We start from the raw sequence: 20603 nt of genomic DNA, 5'->3' as shown, positions 1-20603 counted from the left end.
CAGTTTGGGGAAGGATGGAAGAGCCAAAATACTGAGAGTGTACTAGGGACGGGACGGCAAGCTGCCTTCTTACTCCTCAGTTTCTTTATGTAATAAGACGAAGATTGAGAACCACACTGAGAAAGTCATTTTGTAATTTGAGTGGAAAAGCACTGAGAAACGCTGTGAGCAGGATTTGAACCTGCGCGGGGAAACCCCATTGGATTTCGAGTCCAACGCCTTAACCACTCGGCCATCACAGCTTGAATCCCCATCCCCTATTTAGGAATCTAAAAAGACCATACAGGTCCCTGATTTATAATCCTGCTTACCAATTCTGGCCATCCTTGCTTATTTGGCATGTTTACTTTAAGCAGTACGTGAAAGGAGATCACTTCTCAAGTCCCCTCATCAGATCTCTCCGCTCAGCCTCATCCAACTTGTCCCCATCCTGCCAGGCTCCAGGCTGCGAAATCTCACCTCCTTGAGAGAAGGCAATATTCCAGCAACACAAGAATCCTTGATTTTCTAAAATTTTCTACAGTCTTCATGGATTGCCTGGTTTAGCTTCATACTTGGCATTGAATGAAGTAAGAGTTGTATTAAGTGTGTCTACGATTCTGCTCATTTGTGTTCTCCACAAATACACTATGCCTTACTGCTAGGAGGACAATGTGGCAGGATCTACCAATATTTCAAATGCATATACTCTTTGATACAGCATTTCCACAAATGTAAAACATAGACTTGAACACATGAGAAATTATATTGTGTTCTAACTTATTCTCTGCAGCATTAACTGTAATGGTAAGATTGAGAAAAACCTAGTTAGTCAGAACTATTAATTAGATAAATTATGGCACAACTACACAGTGAAATGCTGTGCATATTTAAAACAAATTGATAAAGATCACTATGTACATACATATGCTATAAAGTAGAAGCAAGGTTCAGAGCAATCTCTATAGAATGATACTATTGGAGATATATTTGTGTTAGATTGTATATGCATTTTACAAAAACAAAACAAAGCAAAAAAAAAAAAAAAACTCTCAAGGATAATCAGTAAACTCACAACAAAGTTCCCAGTTGAGGGGCTGGAGACTAAGGAGGTGGAATTCTTTGGAAGCAGGAGGAAGAAATTTACTGCATGTCACATTAGACTTTAGATGTTACCTATTTAAAAAATCAAATAAAGGCTCAAGAAAACAGTATAAATGAGGAAGTGGAGGAGAAAAGTTTTCTTACCAGAGTTCTCCTCTGGAATGGTGACTAGTCCTTCCTTTCTGGAACTCAGCAATAGTCAGCACTCTGAAGGAGGCCTCACTTCGAGCCTCAGAAGGAGCTAATCACACAAATAAGATTTGAAGCCACTCAGGAAGCCTGAGGCAAAAAGGCAAGAAGGTTCTGGAATGCTGTCCAAGTCTAGCCCTGGACACACAGGGCACGGGAGACCTGGGAGTCTCTAGGAGAATCACCTGATCCAAGATCAAACGATTCTGGAATGTTCTTCAGACACTGAATTGGATCTTCCATTTGTGAGCAACCAGGACCAGCTCAGTAGGTCAGACCCACCATCTTCACACCCTGACTTCAAAGCCCTTGATTTGCTCTAGGATGTTCTGAAGGAAGTGGAAGAATTAGCAGAATTTAAATAGCTTAAACTTCCTCCTTTGGGTCTAGAAATACAACTTTAAAAGTTGTTTTTGTGTGTGTCTTGTTTTGTTGATTTGTTTTTTGCAGAGAAAAGAGCATAGCTCTCTTTTTATTTTCTGTCTTGACCAGAGTGTAGTTCTTACAGCGGACAGTGCCCAGGAGTTGTTTTCACGGGAAATCCTTCACTCACTTCATAAGTGAGTGAAGTGACTCTATAAATCTCTAGTTTCCTGTCCCCAGTTTTGTCATGTAAACAGTGCACAGTTCTGGAGGTTTTATAGCTCTTCCAACAGAACACTTTGGAGCATTAAATAATCTTGGGGTGAAGACTGTGAAATCCACTTACAAATGAAAAAGCTCTTTTGAAATTTTTGTGTTTTTTTCTCAGTTAGATCTTGATTTTCTTCCTAGTACTTCTACACTACTAAGGAATTCACCCCCAAGTAGAGGTGGGGACAGAAAAAGGAGGTTGTTTAAAATAACGTCGTCCAAAAGCAGTCACTGTTCATCCCGTCCTCCCTGTGTCCACCTTGGGAGTTTAACTTTTGTCAGGGATTCTTTTCAGTTCTAAATGGTACCACATTCTTCTACACATCAACATTCCCCCAGGAGATGTTCTTTCTCTTTCCTCCTGGATTGACGCCTGCGGACTGGTATTTTCTTTAAAGCATCTTTGATTTTAAAATTTGTCCAAGCGTCTTTCTCAGTCAACTTCCTTTCTCAATTTCAGGAAGAAATGGGAGGTAAAAAGATATCTTAGAAAATGCCTCCTTTGATGGCTACGAAGACTCTTTCAGACTCAACTGACAGTCAGGACTGTATGGTGGGGCAGCACTTCTGGATGTGAAGGATCAGTTCAGGATAATTTCCTTTCAAAATGTTTTAATAATTGGTTTCAACATCACCCATTGGCCACTGGCCTCCCTGCACAAAAAGTCAATATCAACTTATACTTGACTAAACATAGTTGAAGTCAGAAAAGGAAATGGATGTTTTGGTGATTGCTATAGACTGAACGTGCCTCTCTCCCCCAAATTACATTGAGACCATCTCAGTCCCCAATGAGATGGTATTTGGAGGTGGGGGCTTTAGGTCATGAGGATGGAGTCCTCATGAGTGGGATTAGGTCCTCATAAAAGAGATGTCAGAGAGCTCTTTCACCCTTTCCTTCATCTGAGGACAGTGAGAAGACTGTTGTCTATGAGACAGGGAGCCAGGAAGCAAACTTTCACCAGACTGAGAATCGACACTAGTCTCCGGAACCGTGAGAAATAAATGTTTGTCCTTTAAGCCACCTGGTCTATGGTATTTTTGTTACAGCAGCCCATATGGACTAAAACTGGGATAGAGATGCAAATGAGGCGCACAGGACTGAGCCAGTTCTGGAAAGGTAGGCCCATTCACTTGTGATCAGTTTGCACAATATACATTTGCCTACAGTGTTCATATTTAAAACAACAAAAATCAGCTTTCAACTTTAGAACATATGGTAAGGTGGTGAAGGTCTCTGTAGACTAATTTATAACATATGATTGAAAAGCTGATATACCCCTGAGGTAGCATAGGTAAGATGTACTGTTGGATCAGCCAGCTGAAGGCTCACTGCTTCTGATGGTCTTTCTGACTGGGTACAGAGAAAATAGCACTAACCATATCAGGAGCTGCATACCAGGGCCAGGGCATGTGTTAATTTTCTCCATTAATAAAAGAACATCTGGAATAGCAGATGCAATGGAAATAATCACTTGACTAGATCTACAATAACTGTCATTTTCCACAACCCATTTACCTTCTACAGTTGAGTAAGTGAGTTGAATAGAAATTTGGTGAATCTCTGTCCCTGTATCTTTCAAGTTTTCGATGTTGGCACTAACCTCTAAAATCGGTCCAGGAATAACAGTTTTGTGTAATTATTTTCACAGAGGAATTTCTGGTGGCCTCTAATTGGCCTTCACTCCATTAGTCATGGAAATGATATAGAGATTCTCTCTGGAATTGGGAAAGTAACCACAGGGTGGGCTCAGGGATCCACTGTGTCCACAGTGAAATGGACAGGAGGCAAAACTTCATTGGTTGCCTGACCTTCATGAGTACCTACTGCCTGGTGGACAGCAATGATGTTTTTTATCTCTAGCAAGTAATGCCGGTTCCGAGCCATTGTCTAGTAATTCCTGAAAAGTCTGATTTTTTCCTTTTCCCTAATGCACAATCACTTTGGTACATGAGCGCAGGTCCCTTTAGGAAAGGCTAGGAGGAAGAATAACATTATACGTTTTTGGCAATGTGCCGGTGGACTTTCTCAAGGGGAAACAGAATTCTCTGCATTCAAAACTGGCTTGAGTCTGGGAGACTTTTCTGCTACAGATCAGGTCCAAGATCAAGCTGCCGTCAGGGTCAGTTCCTGGAGAAGCCTCTTTTCGTAGAAATCCAAATTCCGAAGAGAGCAACCATTTCCGCGGCGCCGGCTCATCTCCTCTGATATTTTCCCAGGGACCCTCACAGGCCTCGTCGGAACCCAGCAGAGGAGAGAAGGGAGAAAGGGAAAAACTGCCCCGTGTGAACAGCGAAACCATGCATCGGCGCGGGACTCTCAGGATAATTTCTTCCTTCAAACAAAGGGTAAGTGCGAAGATTTGTGGGGTTTGTTATTTTTTAATATAAGCAAGTTGAAATCAAGTAGAAGTACATAAGATAATCAGGAAAAAAACTTGTTTCCGGTCGGTTTTGAACCGGGGACTTTTCGCGTGTGAGGCGAACGTGATAACCACTACACTACGGAAACACCTGCTAACTGCTGCTCCAGCCCTTATACATAACTGAGTAGATTTTGCCTGTATAGCCCGGGTTTACTCACTTCATGCCTTTTGAAGAAATATTCATTGTTGCAAAACATTTCTCTCCCCTTTCCTCCATTTATGAAAACAAAAACAAAAACCTTTCATAATCCCAATTCTTGAATAAATTTCAGGCTTGGAAAGCTAAGGCAGCATCCTGGAGAATTTTTTTTTTTTTTTGGTGAATTAAGGATATGAGTTTGTTGTTGTTTGTTTGTTTTATTTTACTTTTTTTTGTTTGTTTTTTAAAGCTCTGATGCTTGCATTCAGACTCCACTTCTCTCCATAATATGCTGGTGTTACGGAATGAGAATTCTGCAGCCTACAGTTTCCAAGACAGAATTTAAGGTACCCTTTTGAGGCCCCACTGGGAGTGATTTTTCATGCAGTCTTTTATATGAACGAATCCTTCCACCTCAGCATTTCTATACAAAACACCCCACTGTCATCTCCTGACCTCAAGATCCTCATTTCCTAGCTGACAACAGGCTCACAATTTTCTCCATCATTTAACTTCTAAAAATCTCTGCTTTATCAAGCTGTCTTCAACATTGCTGGTGATATTATTCTCCAAAATCACAAAAAGCAAGAGATAGGATTCCAAACAGGATATTCTGTTTAAGCAGATGTGCTGACATATGGAAGATACGTGCCCATATATGGAAGTTTTCCATGGCGCATAGTATAAGTGCTTTCACTGGATAATGTTGCTAATCTGTCCTGATCATTTGTGTAGAAAATACACCTGCATCAGATGCAAAAGACTGAAGAAGATCTTTCTTAAAGTAAAATGAAGATACCGCTTCTGTGGAGAAGACCATCTCCACTGTTAGACAACTAATCAGAAGTCATGGTGGTATTGGATTTTAAGCTCTGGGAAGATGAGGAAGGTATCATGTGTGGCTTTGGGACCATTATATTGGTAGTTCTCAATAAACATTTGTCAAATCAGGGGACAATATTCGAGGTAACTTTCTGAAATGTATCCAAATTCCATGTGACATTCTTTTGCCCTGCACGTGCCCAGCAGTATCACCTGGAAGTCTAAGTAAAATCTGGCAACATACCTGCAGGTGGTCACTCATTTCACTTCTTGAAGTTTTCATGGTATCGTATGGATATTATATCTCACTTCTTCCAACTTCAATATAAGAACAAAACTGGCTATTTTAAAATATCAGTTGAATAAATGACATGTGATATAAGGATTACCTGAAACAATATGAAAAGCAACTGGCAACATGGTTAATTTCCTTATTGAGAGAGATTAGTCTGTTGTTATATATTTTAAAGGAAATAGTTTCAAGGAATGACAAAAGTACTTTTGGCACAGACATTTGGAAATATTTTAAAAATACAAAGCACTGAGTTCCATTTTGGTTAAGTTGTAGGAAGTTGCAAGTGTGTGTCCCTCTCAACCTACTAACTAAAGCAAAGCCATAAGCTTAAGGGGAGTAGATTTTCTGAACCCATCAGGAGCTGAGGATACTAAAGAATCAACATAAACTAAATTCTAGAAAGAGGCCTTCATAGGAGAAAAGAAGCCTCTGGCTGTCCTTATTCCTGGCAGATGGCAGCGGCACAGAGGAGGAAAATCCTGTGAAGACCAGATTAGGAGAAACCAGAAGAAACTTAGACATTTTTAAGGTTTGCTTGTGGGCTTGCTTGACCCAAACAGAATTTCAAGTAGCCAAAACCAGTTCTGATTGTCTCTGATGAGGAGAGTAAGTCAAAAGGGGGTGAGGGAAAAGGCTAGAAAGTGGAAATACCCACTGAGGCACTCTCAAGTTCAAAACATTCTGAAGTTGGGGAGCACGGCAGGAAAACGAAGAGCAAACAGCACTTTGTGTTTTAGCTGCCAACAGCCAGGACTGGAGAGCTGAGAGAAATCTCTCCAAGGCTTACTGAATGGAGAGAGATCTCACAGCCAAAGAAAACTGGGGGAGGACAGGAGAGAAAAGAGAATGCCCAGTCATCCAAACAGCTGACATTCTGGCTGTTAAGCAGAGAGAGGTTTCTCAAGGTTTGGAAATCCGGGAGAGTGGCAGTAAAACACAAAGGGAGGGGAAAAGACTACAGATAAAGTACTGTAGTAAAAAAATTTTTTTAATAAAAATAAATAAATACATACAATTAAATTTTAAAAATTGGTTTTTCTACACACTTTCCACCGAATTTTTACTAGAGGACAAAGAAAATGAAGACAGCTACTAGTTCATATGGTGGATGCTGATACAAAGTAAAAGAAATGCACTAAAGATAAGAAATACCATCTTACAGCTTTTTAAACAATTAAAAACAAAATTTATAAATTGCATAATGTAAAACAAGTAAATGAATAGTTAACTTGCCTCATTAAAAGAAATAGCTCTCTTTCGAATAGTCTTTCAAATCTTACTCGATATACTATATATATATAAAACGAGTCAATTAACTTCAGATACAAAAAAAAAAAAAGAGAGAGAGAGAGAGAGGGTTGTAGGGTCCAACAGAGAAAAGAAAGCAAGCAGAAATTCGCTGCTCTACTGGTCCCCGACATCGTTGACGCCCGCTTGCAGGTAGATCAGGCCAGGCTCAAAAGGGCAAAGGTTTCCCAACTCCTTCCTCTGAGTTGCCTGACCTTGGCTTCAGTTCCCCTACTCCTCTCAGATTCCGGTGTTTCTCCCTGGTCCGGAACAAGGCCCTGACTCCGGACTCGCTGTGGTCTCGACTTCCCTTGTCATAGATTTGGTGATTTGGGGGGCATGGGGAGGGGTCAGAGGTTCAGGAGGGGGGCGGTCTTCACAGTCCTTTTGCCTCAGTCCTCAGCCCTGCACTCGGGCGGCACCAAGTGGCCTATGGCTGACATTGCAGCGTAAGGTCCCTGTCTTACTCCGCTCCGGACGAACGGCTACAGATTTAGCTTAAAGGCGACTGCGGAACCACCCTGAAGCCAAGCGGCTAAAGGCCTCTGGGAAGAGATGACCCGCCCGGTATGACCTCCAAGAGCCGAGAATCCGCACCCCGTGCGCGGAAGCCGAGTCCACCAAGCCCTGCTCTGTGCTCCGTGATCCGCCCGCCACCATCTCAGGCTTGCAGGGGCTTCGCGTTTCCCGAGGCCTTCTGGGAATAGTTTCAAGGAGGTAGTTGCTCCCGGACATTGATATGAGTCTTCCTCGGTCGGTTTGAGAGACTGAGTTTTCCTGGGGAGAAGCACGGTTCATCCGTGCAGGCAACTGGGATTTGTCTTTTCCTTTTTGATAGAAAAAAGAACATTTTTAAAAACATTTTACAAAGACCGCCGACTTTAATTAGGTATAACTTTAAACCATGTAAGTAAAGGCCTGGGCCTCAGGGCGGCCGGTTAGCTCAGTTGGTTAGAGCGTGGTGCTAATAACGCCAAGGTCGCGGGTTCGATCCCCGTACGGGCCAATACCCTTCACGTTCATTTTCTCGTCCCCGTCCTACCTATAGGCCACATGACCGGTGGAAATTGCACCCGTACATCCAATTACAGACAGTCCTAATATCACTACCACTGAAAGATTTGATTGTGTGTATTTCTTTTTAAAGAAATAAAGTACCAGAGTCAGGATGGAGAGCTTTTAAAGAAAATTGAATGAGGTAAGGTGGATGTATTTAGGGGAAGAGGAAACTGGGAGAATGAGGAAATGTCTTGCATCATTCTGGAAAAAACTTCAGGCAATAATGCTTTGATATAGTTTATACTTCTGAAATGTAAAAACATCATTCCTCTTCATGGCAAGTTGCTCACTTGGTTAGGGTATTTATTGTTTTTATAATGTCAAGGTCGCTGATTCGATTCCTCTTGAAGTATATGCCTCGTGGTATTTCGGTTTTCTTCTTCTCAATGTGGGAATATCTCAGGCTTGTGGCGTAGCCTCAGACCAGCAACCGCGAATGCTCTGCGGTAAAATGGAGCAATGGTGAGACTTTGGGTTATATTTGACCGTTACCTCGGTGCTGCCAGTTAAGAAGCCGTTTACAACTCGTCTAAATTTTTTTCGAACGTTTATCATAAAAGCGTTGGATTTAAGATTTGAATCCAAAATGAAAACGGGGTGCGCAGTGGGGGATAGGAGGGCAAGAGCCCCTGGGGCTGCTGTCAGTCTAAGCACCTCACTCTCCCTGTCTGTCCTTTTCTTCAAGTCTGGCGCCTGGGTCTCCGTGTGCCCAGCACGAGCCTCCTCCTGTTTCTCCCCTCGACCCTTGCACTGTCCCTCAGACTCCCAGCATATTTTTACTCTTTCTCTCGTTTAAATGTATGGGGTTACTTTGAAAATGACATACACGATATTGATTAAATAATGACATAAGTAATGTCTCAAGCACAGTGCCAGGGACATAGTGAGTGCTCAATAAATCCAAGAAGGTAAGGCCTTGCTGTGCTTTGGTCAGTGCTGCATCCTTCATGTCAAGTACTGTGACTGGCTCAAACCCAGCGCCTGAAAAAATGTTTTTAATTAATAAAGGGCATCCACTGTTTCATTGCATATTAAATAATATACTTACAGATTTTAAGTATGAGAAGGCCTCGACAGGTTATTGCTAACTTTGAAGATGAAGGCAGCCACCAGCCATGGAATGTGGACATTCACTAGAAACTGAGAATGACCGCTAGCTGACAGCCTTCAAGGAATGGGAAGTTCCTAGAGATTTATCAGTACCCACTGTTCATAACATATTTCTATTTGTCAGAGTCCTGGTGTTGTTTTGCCTGATATTAGACAACATCAGTAGAATACAATGAGCCATAATTTCAGTTATCTTTCTAAATGTTAACTTGGTACACTTTGAATCTAACATCTAGGCAACTGGCTTTCAGTTGAGGATTTACATTACTTACCTGTGAAAGCTTATTAATATATAAATGTGTAGGACCTACTCCAGACTTATTGAATCTCTCTGCTTGATATCGTTGATATATTGTTTATATATTCTTATTACATGGTTTGGATATTCATGGCATATTGTGTCTCAGAATTATTATATGTTATGTATCAAGATTTTTTTCTCTGTAAAGATTATGTTCATTCACATTTATAAATTAGATGCACTGTTTTCTGTCTTCTTTGAAAATATGGTTGATTGTTATGTCTACAGAGATTTTTGCCTAAAATTTATTTTGGAATGGCTCTGTTATTCCTTGCTATTCTTTTTCCAAAATTCCTTGTTAGTGGCATTAGTCTTGTTATAAACTCTCATCAGATCTTTCACTCCAGAAAGGCTAGTTAGTAAAATTTGTTATTTAGATTCCAGGCTGATAGGGTCTAAAGTTGTCTCTGGGGATTAATCTTTGCCCTTCCTGGTGGGGGGGGGGACTTTTAAAATGTATTATGTCCTTTGTATGTCCCGCTTTATAGGCAAATAGGGAAAGTGAAATGAGCTTTTCTTGTATCTGCTTCTTCTCTTTTGTCTTCAGCTCACAATAGTCCTTATGCCAAAGTGGTATATTTTGGGGTGGCATAGTCTGCTACCCTTCATGACTACCTTTTTTGCTCACATTCCTTGGGAAGTAGATGGGGAAGAACTCTATGGATAAACTGAGGAAAATGAAACCAGGTTTCCAGTGAAGTATAAACAGGATTTCAGGCATAGTGCAGGACTATTTCTACTAAAGTGAAAAGACAGTGACTCTGGTGGAACTCCAGTCATAATCTTTGAAATTTCTCTAGATAAAAGGGAAAAGCCCAATGTATAGGCCAGTGCTACACAGTGTACATTTTAGCTATAAACTACAATGTCACTTAAGATTCAAGAAAGTGGTAATCTACTTGTGATTTATTTCCTCAAAATGTTATTGAGCTCCAATTTTCCCCCTGTGCACTCAGTAAGTTCTCCTGATGCACAAACAAATACAGTTCCTAGGGCTGCACAAAACCAAAATGATGAGGGTCTACATTTGACATTGCTCTCTTGTTCTCAAAAATAAAAATGAGTCTGATTCCAACTAAATGTCGTGGCTTATTAATTCTTTGCCTGACACTGATAACCAAACTCCATCATTTAGCTGACTATGTTGGATGTCACAGTTTAAGAGAGCTGAGACTGAACTTCCAAGACAGAATTTGAAATCTTACTCTCTATCAGGTACTGGAAGATAATTTGTGCTCAATTCATATACCAATCATTAGCAAATCCATCACTTTCTATCAATTACAGGAAACTTATTCACTTTTCCCTTCATCACAACTCTTCATATTGTGAAAGTATTATCTGGAAGAAGACTCTCCACAATTGGAATAACAATTCAATACAGACTTTACCAGTAATATAAATTCCTCAATGCATCTCCAGCATGTTTAGTGGCAACTACACTGTTGAAATACAAAAACCGAAAGGGAAAGGGAAAGGGAAAGGCCCCGCTGGGATTCGAACCCAGGATCTCCTGTTTACTAGACAGGCGCTTTGACCAGCTAAGCCACAGGGCCCCCTCTCGAACTATGCTTCGGTTATATCACATTTGTAACATTTTCTGTGAAATGTAGCATTTTGCCAGAAACGTACTTGATTTTGTGACAAAGAGAACGCACCTGTATTTCTGAACTATATTTCTACACTAAAGCAGAAACTTCAACATTAAAAAATAAAAATGCATTCTTCAGCGCGAGGTTTTAAAAATTATTTTAAATTGGAGTGAAATTCCTATTTCATGGTGACTATCGCCCTCTAGAGGAAATATTGGATATTGCAACACATTTAAAATTTTTCTCCGTTAATTCATTTTGTCAACAAATGTGGTCACTACTGTATTTCAGGTAGTTTTCTAGGTACTGGAGATAAAGCAGAGAACCAACCAAACGAAAACTTCTTCATCTATAGGATTTGTATTCTAGAAGCAGGGAAATAAAGCAAGTTTTAAAATTTTCTCCCTCCAACCCTCCCCCCCCCCAAACAACGAGAGATGTAAGCACTAATTCCGCTACCGCAAGGTTAAAGAGCCCACGGTGCTACTTTCTGAGCTAATTCACTGCACATGAGCAAGACTATCATGCTTCCTTCTATTTTATCTAACCTGGCATAAGAAAGCAAACAAAGATAAGGACAGCCTGATGCACAGGAGATTCTGCTCATTGCACCGTTGAGTTAAAACTGACTTGATTCCTGTCTTCATAGGTTGTAAAAATGAGTGGAGGATGCAGAGAATTAAAGAGAAAATTAGGGTACAATGTGGTAAATAACTCCTGCAGGATGCCGTGGGAGCCTCTAACTTGGGCAAGATGCAGGGCGCGTCTTAGCAGAGTCACATGACCTCTCTTCTCAGTTTCCAGGTCAGGTTGATGATTGCAGAAGGGGTTGTGGCATGTTGGCCGAATACAGCTTAGCGTGGGGGAAGAATAGATGAGACCACCATTCTGAAATGTTTAAATAACCGCCTTGTGCCTTGTGCTTTATGGGAAAGGACGAGGGCTTATGTATTCACTGAACATCCACAAAATGCAAGACCTTGGAGAAAACAGAAATCACTTAGGAGATCCTGTGACAAATCTACACACCCGATTTCCTCTAGGCACCCCTCAGCTCTTCCCTGCCTGTCTAGCCTGTGCCTAATCTACTTGCCCTTTCTTACAACAAGATTTATTCATTCCCTTTGTCCCTATGTCCTGCTGCCATTCCTCTCCTTACATAAACAACTTTTCTAATTTGTTTATTGTGTATCACTTTGATCATATATATATATTTGCAAAATTGACATTTTTGTTTTGTGCACATATATTATAAATTTATATAAATGATATATATTATTATGACTTTAAGATCCATCAAAGTTGCTCTGTGTGCACTTAAATCATTGCTTCTAATTGCTATGTAAGATCCCATAATGGGCACTGTATTTCCTCTCTTCTGTCCCAGTGATGCGCTCACAGGTTGCCTCCATTGTCCCCCCACTCCATATAACATCACTTCCTCATCCATCTCCCTTTATGTACTTGTGCGAGTGTGTATATATATGTGTTTGTGTGTGTATATATATATATATATATATATATATATACACACTGATTAGTGTATATATATATATATGTATACTAATTAATCCCAGCTTATTTTTGTCAGTCTACACTCCCACCAGCACTGCATATCCCTTTATCCCTGCCCAGGCTTAACATTATTCAGCTTTCTACTCTGTAATCTAATATGTGTAGAGTGATAAATCTCATCATTGTTTTCTTTAAAATTTTATTTATGTTTTCTAAAGATTTTGAGCATCTGTCTATATGTTTGTTAGTCATTCGAATTGCATCTTATGTACACTGATACTTTTCTTATCATTTGTCCATATTCGTATAGAGGTTGGTGTATTTTCCATGTTGATATACCTGGGGTACATTGTATATTGTAGTCATTAGTCTATTGTGAATTTTAGACCTTGGAGTATTGTCTACTGTTATGTTTCCTGTCTGTTGACTTTGACAGAACTTCATGGCAGAGCCTTGATTTTATTAAGGAGTTATCGTTTTTTCCCCTACTGGTTTGTACTTTTGAGGTTATGCTTAAAGGGTCTTTCTCTGCTACTAGGTTAAAAAATATTCTCTCTTTTAAAAAGTATAGAGTTTCTTTTTTATGTTTGAGACATGATCTGTCTAAATATCTAGAGAAGTGTACTGGGTTTTTCTATGATAGTCTATTGGGGTTGTGTCTTCTAGTGTCCTAAGTTTTGGTTTAGTAAGGGTCTCCAGGATGTGTTGGTGGTCATGTAGCATCCTACACTTCCTTTACTTAGCCTCCTCACATTTTCATGAAATTATGTATTTAGTAAAATTGTGTGCTTTTTCTGTTAAAATATATGTCTGCAAGGTCAGGGAGAGTCTAACAACCCAGCACAAGTCATAGCACATAAATAGTAAATTTTATGAAAATAATTGTTTGAATTATGTTTTATGAATTTCCCATCAAAGAACTTTCCAAAGATTTGTTTTTTGTTTATATTCTTGTAAGCCTGGGCCAATGTTTCATGGACCTATGAGGTCAATCCTAGACTCCCCAGATTGTAAACAAATACTTTTTGGTTTCTTATAAGAAAAGATATGAGAACAAGAATCTTATGTTGCTGTGATTGGTCAGTGGGAAAGTTTTGAACTTAAAGTTTACAAATTGCATATCTGCTTGGGTTCAATCCTTGCTTCTGGCACATGAACTTATTTTCTAATTTGTCCTTTTCGATAAGAACTGGAAACCCCTCACGTTTGTTCCAGAAAACTTATGAGTTTCTGTTTTGTGCTCAGGCTACTTGGTTATTTTTCGCTCTCCTATAATCCTACCCCTTACCTCCAGAGCATAGAAAAAAAATCCAAGTAGGCAGTGTTTAATAGTTACATGGTTGAATCTTTCCACTGTGGTCCTTGCCTACCATCAGTTTGGTATAACCACTCCAAGCCCATCAGTTTTTAAGTAAATTGATTCTAAAGAGAAATGAAAACTGAGAAGACCTCGAACAACTAGGATTATGTGACCTGCAAACAACCTCCTCAGTCTGGTGGCCCTCACCAGTGACTCGATTTCCAAAAGGCTCCCAACTCTTCAACAAAGCTCTGGAAATCAGGGCCCAGAGTTTGAAGGAGATGTGTTGGACCAATATTATATCACAAGGAAGGAGGGAGGGAAGAGAGAGAGATTGTGAACGGGAAGTAAAATTTCTCCTCTATTCTTAGGGTTTCTGGCTGGGCCTGAGAAGTAAAGTAGCATAAAACAGATTAATAGGAGAAAAACATACAAATTTTATTAAGTAAGTTTTACATGTACGTGGGAGCCCTCACAAGAAAAATGAAGACTCAAAGCAGCAATCAGAGCCCAACGCTTATGGACTGGGTTGGACAAACGTTGTGAAAACGTGCCAAGACGAAAGGGTTTGGACTAGGGCAATTATGTGGAAAAGGGACTAGGAAGATAAGGGTTAGTTTAAGGAGGTTTCTTGGTACAGATTTCTCTCTGCTTGGACTCCCCAGTCTCTGGTGATAAGATTGCTTCCTTCCTCTGGTACAGAGAGGGCATATGGGTATTTTATCTCCTGCTTTTGGAAAGAAAAAGGAAGGTAAGAGTGCCCTTCTTGCATCTGCTGTTTTTCAAGTGTCTTTAGCTTAAGATAATCAACATACCAGAGAGGCATATTTTGGGGTGGCATGCTCTGAACCCCTACAATTGAAAACATTTTTTTTGCATCCTATCTTAATGCACAAATATCCCAAGTTTAACTTAGTGAGCAGTCCCCAACTGGCCAGCTCTAACCCAGCTGCAAAAAAAGGGAGGTCGTGTGAGTGCTGCTAACTTCTTTTATAATTCCCTTGAAATAAAGATATGTTTATTCAGCCCCGGTTATTTGCTAGGAACTACAGCAAAAGATGCGTACACACAGGGGTTTTAATTGTTGCACTTCTCTATCTGCAGCACTTCGACAAGTGCTTGGCACATAGCTCAAAATAAATACTCTTTGAGTGACTGGATAAATATAGATTAGTTTAGAAGTGTTCAAAGGGGCACAAATCAAGAATCATGTGTTCACAGATGATGCAACTTGAGGACATATTTCAAGCTTGTGTGTGAGTGAGATGCACTAGAAATGTAATTAAGCTCCAAAAGTTCCTGTGTTCCAAGTCATCTATCTTTGAATCAAATAGCTATATTTTCTGATGTATTTTTCTAGAAACTTTTGTGTCTGGGGACAGGAAGTCTGCACACTTGTGGTTCCATAGTGTAGTGGTTAGCACGTCTGCTTTACACGCAGAAGGTCCTGGGTTCGATCCCCAGTGGAACCAACTTGTAAACATCTTTTTTTTTTTTTTTTTCTTCCTTTTCCTTCTCTCACTCCAAGGCTAACACAGTGGGCTTTTCGCTTTCGTTTTTGTTTTTGTAGATTAGGCTTCTGAGAGCTGTTTATGAAACAGAATTGCAGATTCTCTCCCGACTTTTCTTTGGGAGCTCCACTTTCATACACTGCTTAGCTCTCTGAGGCAGTGTGGAGCATCGGGTTGTCACCAAAAAATAGTCTTGTTACTTCTGTTATCTCCAGTCATCATAAAAATCAAGCAGAAATAGATTTCAATGAGGCCTGAGCGCTGGGGACAATAAACATTTTCTCACCTCAAGAGTGAGAGAGCCTAATCAGCAAGAATTTCTAAAATTGTAAAACTGGGCGGAGGGGCGAGGATCCAATTTTAGGTCAAAAGGGTGTAACCTGGGCCTCAGATTGGGAACAGTGCCAGAGAAATGTGTGGACGGGGCTCAACAGACGCTGACCCCTCCAGCATTTCTCAATTCCTCAGAGGACTCAGGTTTTCTCTCCTAGAAAGTCAAGCTCTCCTAGCTCCTGCCTGGAAGTCTCAGGAAGAAGGCTCCAGGTTTATGCTCCTAAAAGGATAAAACAGAGATCGCTGTCCTGAGAGGCATTTGATGTGTTTGATGGCTGAGGTTCCAGACTAAAGACAAGAGACATCTATGAAAACCTTGACCTTACCCAGTGATCTTCCCAACCCTCTTTGACTCCACTTCCACTCAAAATAAGCAAGCACTGTCCAACGGGTCAGAGCTGGCAATAGACTTTCACATATCCTGCTCTAAACCATGAATAGAAAGTCAGAATCATGATATTTCTGAAGAATGTATTAAAGAAATATAACAAAAACAGAAACAAAAAGCAACTTATGGACAAAGGCTACATAGGTAGAACAATGCTGAGAATAAACCAATATTAATATACTCAGAGAGATGGGAGACAACACTGAATACTGAAATAAAGATAAGTGTATTTACACAAGGAAAGAGGCTTTTGTAAGATAAAAATGTATTATCAGAAATGAAAATTTAATAAATAGATCATAAAGTGTGATAATATCCTGGAATATCAAGCAAAAAAGTTAGTGATACAGAGAAAATAATAAGTTTATTAGAGGAAAATTCTAGGATGTGCAATATCTAAGTAGTATTACTTCCTGATATAAAGAATAGGGAAAATGCAGATGATAAACCTCAAAAAATTAGGTACATATCACAACACTAAAAAAAATCTAGACAGGCAGGGATCACTGAGTAGTCAGTAAAAAGGATTTTTGAAAAGTCACAGAAAGGATAAATTAACAGAGTAGTTGACTTTTCAAAATTGGCACCGGAAGCTAGATGACAATAAAGCAATGGATTCAAATCTGAAAGAAAATGAAATCCACCCTAGAATCCGAAATGAAACCCAAGTATCCATCAAGTATGAGTGTAAAAGAGATATATATACAAATATATTTGTATATTTTCAAATATACACTGCCTTGTATAATTTACCTTCAGTACTTCCTTTCTTGGGATCCATGGGAGGATACGTTCTACCAAAATGAAGGTGTGGGTTAAGAAGTAGGAAGACTTGGGATACAGAAAGTATGAGATGCAAGTGCAACATAGGAGATAAGTGAAGGAATAGTCCAGGATGATGGGAATATCATATATGTGGAGTGTTAAGGGAAGCAAGACCAGACTGTAAGAGTTCAGAAACGTTTGGGGAAGAATTCTTCAAGGAGATGAAGTTGAGAGAAACCTGGATGTGGATAAACACCCTGAAAAGAGATTTAAATAACTGGTGGATGGATCTGGGGCTGAAATAATAAGACCTATTGAAAATTGTGCAAATAAAAATATGATTACTTATTCCATGTGGGAGGAGTAATAATAGTTCATTAGGCTGGTTTAAAATTGGAAAATATGTATAAGGAGTGAAAAGGAATAAATAAGTAATCATTAGTTGCAGATGATATCTACAGAGAAAACTGGAGAATCAATAAATGTTTAAAATCAATAAATGAGTTTACCACATTTGCTAGATAACTGTTCATAATTTTAATTCAGAAATACATAGAAAATAAGGTTTCAAAAATTATACCTAAGCATAAATCTGACAAATTATGTACAGTACTTTCACAGGGAAAGTTATAAAATATTATGGAAAGATAAAAAACTACCTAAATAAATGCAGTGATACAACATATTAATGAGAGCAAAAGTTCTATAAAATAAAAATACAAAATTTCTTTAAAATTATATATATACAATGAGATTTCAATCAAAATTCCAACAGATTCTAATACTTGGAAGAACTAGAGAGCTTTAGCAAACTAAATTAATTTAAAAGAGAAGAAAAGAATGTTAGTGGTGCTTTCTTTTCTAACGTCAGATGTATTTTAAAGGATAGTAATTAATATGTGTGGTATTTTTGCAGAGATAGATAAATAAACCAATGGGACAGAATAGATAGTACAATGTAGAACAAGGCAAATAATGAAACAAATACTTATATAGGAGAATGGAAGTAGAAGGGAGGGAATTGGAAAGAGTGGGTGGAATATTCATGACTCATCTGAGAACACCGGTGTGGTTTAGGCCCAGAACTGATGCAATCCTCCTTTTCAGTGCTTGTACGAGCTTGTCCCATTGTTGTCATGGTAACTGTCAACTGTCAAGGTGCTGGTGGGTGTGTCATTTAGCATACTAATGTATTCTAATAAACATATAATGAGGCTCAAGGTCTACTGGAAGTCAAATCTTCCGCCATCTTGCGTGTAGTTGGTTCTAACCAGTTCTTGTATTTTTTTCTCTTTGCAGCTTCCTCCTGAAACTTAGATAAGAGTAGTTGGTTTCTATTCGAGGGAGGGGGCAGGGGTATGATTCTGGGGAAACAGCCTTGGTAACACTATGGCAAACTTTTTTTTTTTTTTTTTTTTTTTGCGGTACGCGGGCCTCTCACTGTTGCGGCCTCTCGCTTTGCGGAGCACAGGCTCCGGACGCGTAGGCTCAGCAGCCATGGCTCACGGGCCCAGCCCCTCCGCGGCATGTGGGATTCTCCCGGACCGGGGCACGAACCCGTGTCCCCTGCATCAGCAGGCGGACTCTCAACCACTGCGCCACCAGGGAAGCCCTATGGCAAACATTTTGGCAGGCATGGGGCTAATAAATAGCCTAGCTGAAATCTTGAAGTGAACCTTAATTCTGAGGACAGACAAAACTCCTCCAGCCATGGCTGGAATTAGCTTATCACCATCAAAATAGCAGGACTGTAGTCACTTTAAGTAGATGCCGAGTTCAGTATCAGTGTTTACATTACTACTACAAAGGCACAGATAGCAATCCTATTTACTTATTTAACAATAACAACAATGGCTTATTTTGTCATGTTTTTGGTTTGTACCTCACTGAGCTAGTGCCCCATGCATATTATGTCCTTAAATCTTTAGAACAATTGTAGAAAGTGGTAACTCTCATTAAGTTCCATTGAAAGATGAGGATGAGGCACAGAGAAATTAAAAAGCAGACCAGGAGTGCCATAGGTAGAGGAGGGCAGTTTTCCCTCTGCAGATGTGATTGGCAGGTTGTGAATGATGTTCCCAACCAATATTCAAGCAATCATAAAAGGACACCTGGAAAATACAAATTTTTAATCTTATAATTCCCCTGGTCAGTTTATATCCGATTTGCTAGTGATGTCATGCAAAGCTACACAATATAACTGTGAACCAGAGAAACTGACATGTCTAGCAGAAATGTATTGGCACTAAGTATCATGTGGTGGATGCCAAGCAAGCTCTCTACTTTCTGAGCAAATCACCAAGTGTAGGTCTTCTTTAACCCATTACTAGCCTGGCACTACAAGTTAATTCTGTGCCAGATTTAGGACCCTAACCCTCTTACCAAGAAGTAGCCTCTGGGCCGTAGTACATGCATTTCCGCTACTCAGGCCAATAACTGCTGGAGAGAGTATGTTCTAGAGAATTGGAAGATCAAGATGTTTGTCTCTGTTCTAAATCTGAGTTTCCTCACTCACTGGTGGCAAAAAAAATTGATAGGAGCCAGTCTGGGTTAATACATACTTGATCCCTGAACTCACCCTTATAAAATTGAGTAGAAATAACACACACAAAAGAGAAAATTGAAGTAGATGTGATCCAGATGAACATGGATGGTCACTGTGAATATTGTTAGACTACTGGGAAGCAGCCTCAAACCTGGGCTGCTGAAGGGATGACACTGAAAATATAAGACATTTCAGCTTAATTACAATATCTCTGAAGCTTTGTTGGGTCGAGTTTCAGAATCCGTGTCAGGTGGACACTTGGGTAAGAAGTGGGGGCTATTTTAGCCCTATGAAGGGAAGGCTTTAGGAAATCGAAGAAGATACCTTCATGCTGAAACTTCTAATAAGCTGCTAAAAATATGAGAAAGAAGACAGTATTTTTTTGAGCACTGAAAATTTATAAGGCCCAGGGAGATGAGGCGCCTGTGTATCTCAGAGCGCTGTGCTATGAGAAGTGAAGTCCCCGCTCCTCTGGGGAGCTGCTTCTTTTCAGTCGTCTCACTGTGGTCCCCAGGTAGCATCTACTGCTTCTGCTTTCCAGCCACCTCCCCACTTCAGACCAACGCTCTTCCACTCCCACCTTACCCAGTCCACTTGCCTCTTTCTAACTCACTCAAGAAACTGAAGAGGCTAGAGATAGTGGCTATTCTTCTGAGTCATGGTCCCACCCCCTAAAAGTTCCTCTAATTTTTCCCAGATTATCAAAGTTTAGTTTCTCAGCACTGACCTAACCACGATACTTATACACCCTACCATATATAAAATAGATAACTAATAAGGACCTACTGTATATACAGCACAGGGAACTCTACTCAATACTCTGTAATGACCTATATGGGAAAAGAATCTTAAAAAGAGTGGATATATGTATATGTATAACTGATTCACTTTGCTGTACAGGAGAAACTAACACAACATTGTAAATCAACTATGCTAAAATAAAAATCAAAAAACAATAAAATGCATCCAAAAGAAGAAAAATAGAAATGTGTGATTCATAATCAGTCCTTTGTGTGCAAGAAAAGATTGCCACAATAAACCGGATCTGCATTTAAACAGTCATTTCATCGTGTTTAAAAGGAATAGTTTTCTATTTTTATTGTTATTACCTCAACTTCTTCATTGGGACTTCCAGCCAATGCCAACAGGAGTGTTGGACATGGGTATGGTTGGGAAGAGAAGAATTGGAGGAAAAAAACAAAAAACAAAAAACATAAAAACCCCCCAAAACCATGGATACTTTCTGTTTGGCTGGCCAGTGGGGGCAGGATGCTGAACATTTGTCTTCAATTTTGCAAAGGTTTTAGAGA

General features: G+C 39.8%; 5 non-coding genes across 5 annotated transcripts; 2 read left to right on the top strand and 3 right to left on the bottom strand.

Annotated features, from left to right (window-relative positions):
• Positions 1–160: 160 nt before the first annotated feature.
• Positions 161–242, bottom strand: TRNAS-CGA (transfer RNA serine (anticodon CGA)). The gene has a single exon. It is a non-coding gene; the product is annotated as a tRNA-Ser (tRNA).
• Positions 243–4344: 4102 nt separating this feature from the next.
• Positions 4345–4417, bottom strand: TRNAV-CAC (transfer RNA valine (anticodon CAC)). Its single transcript has one exon. It is a non-coding gene; the product is annotated as a tRNA-Val (tRNA).
• A 3389-nt stretch (positions 4418–7806) lies between these two features.
• On the top strand, positions 7807–7880 carry TRNAI-AAU (transfer RNA isoleucine (anticodon AAU)). The gene has a single exon. It is a non-coding gene; the product is annotated as a tRNA-Ile (tRNA).
• A 2946-nt stretch (positions 7881–10826) lies between these two features.
• On the bottom strand, positions 10827–10900 carry TRNAT-AGU (transfer RNA threonine (anticodon AGU)). Its single transcript has one exon. It is a non-coding gene; the product is annotated as a tRNA-Thr (tRNA).
• Positions 10901–15150: 4250 nt separating this feature from the next.
• TRNAV-UAC (transfer RNA valine (anticodon UAC)) lies at positions 15151–15223 on the top strand. The gene has a single exon. It is a non-coding gene; the product is annotated as a tRNA-Val (tRNA).
• The last annotated feature ends 5380 nt before the right edge of the window (positions 15224–20603 follow it).

This window comes from Delphinus delphis, chromosome 10, assembly GCF_949987515.2.
Source record: "Delphinus delphis chromosome 10, mDelDel1.2, whole genome shotgun sequence".
Taxonomy (NCBI): domain Eukaryota; kingdom Metazoa; phylum Chordata; class Mammalia; order Artiodactyla; family Delphinidae; genus Delphinus; species Delphinus delphis.
This window is presented reverse-complemented; position numbering and strand designations above follow the sequence as displayed.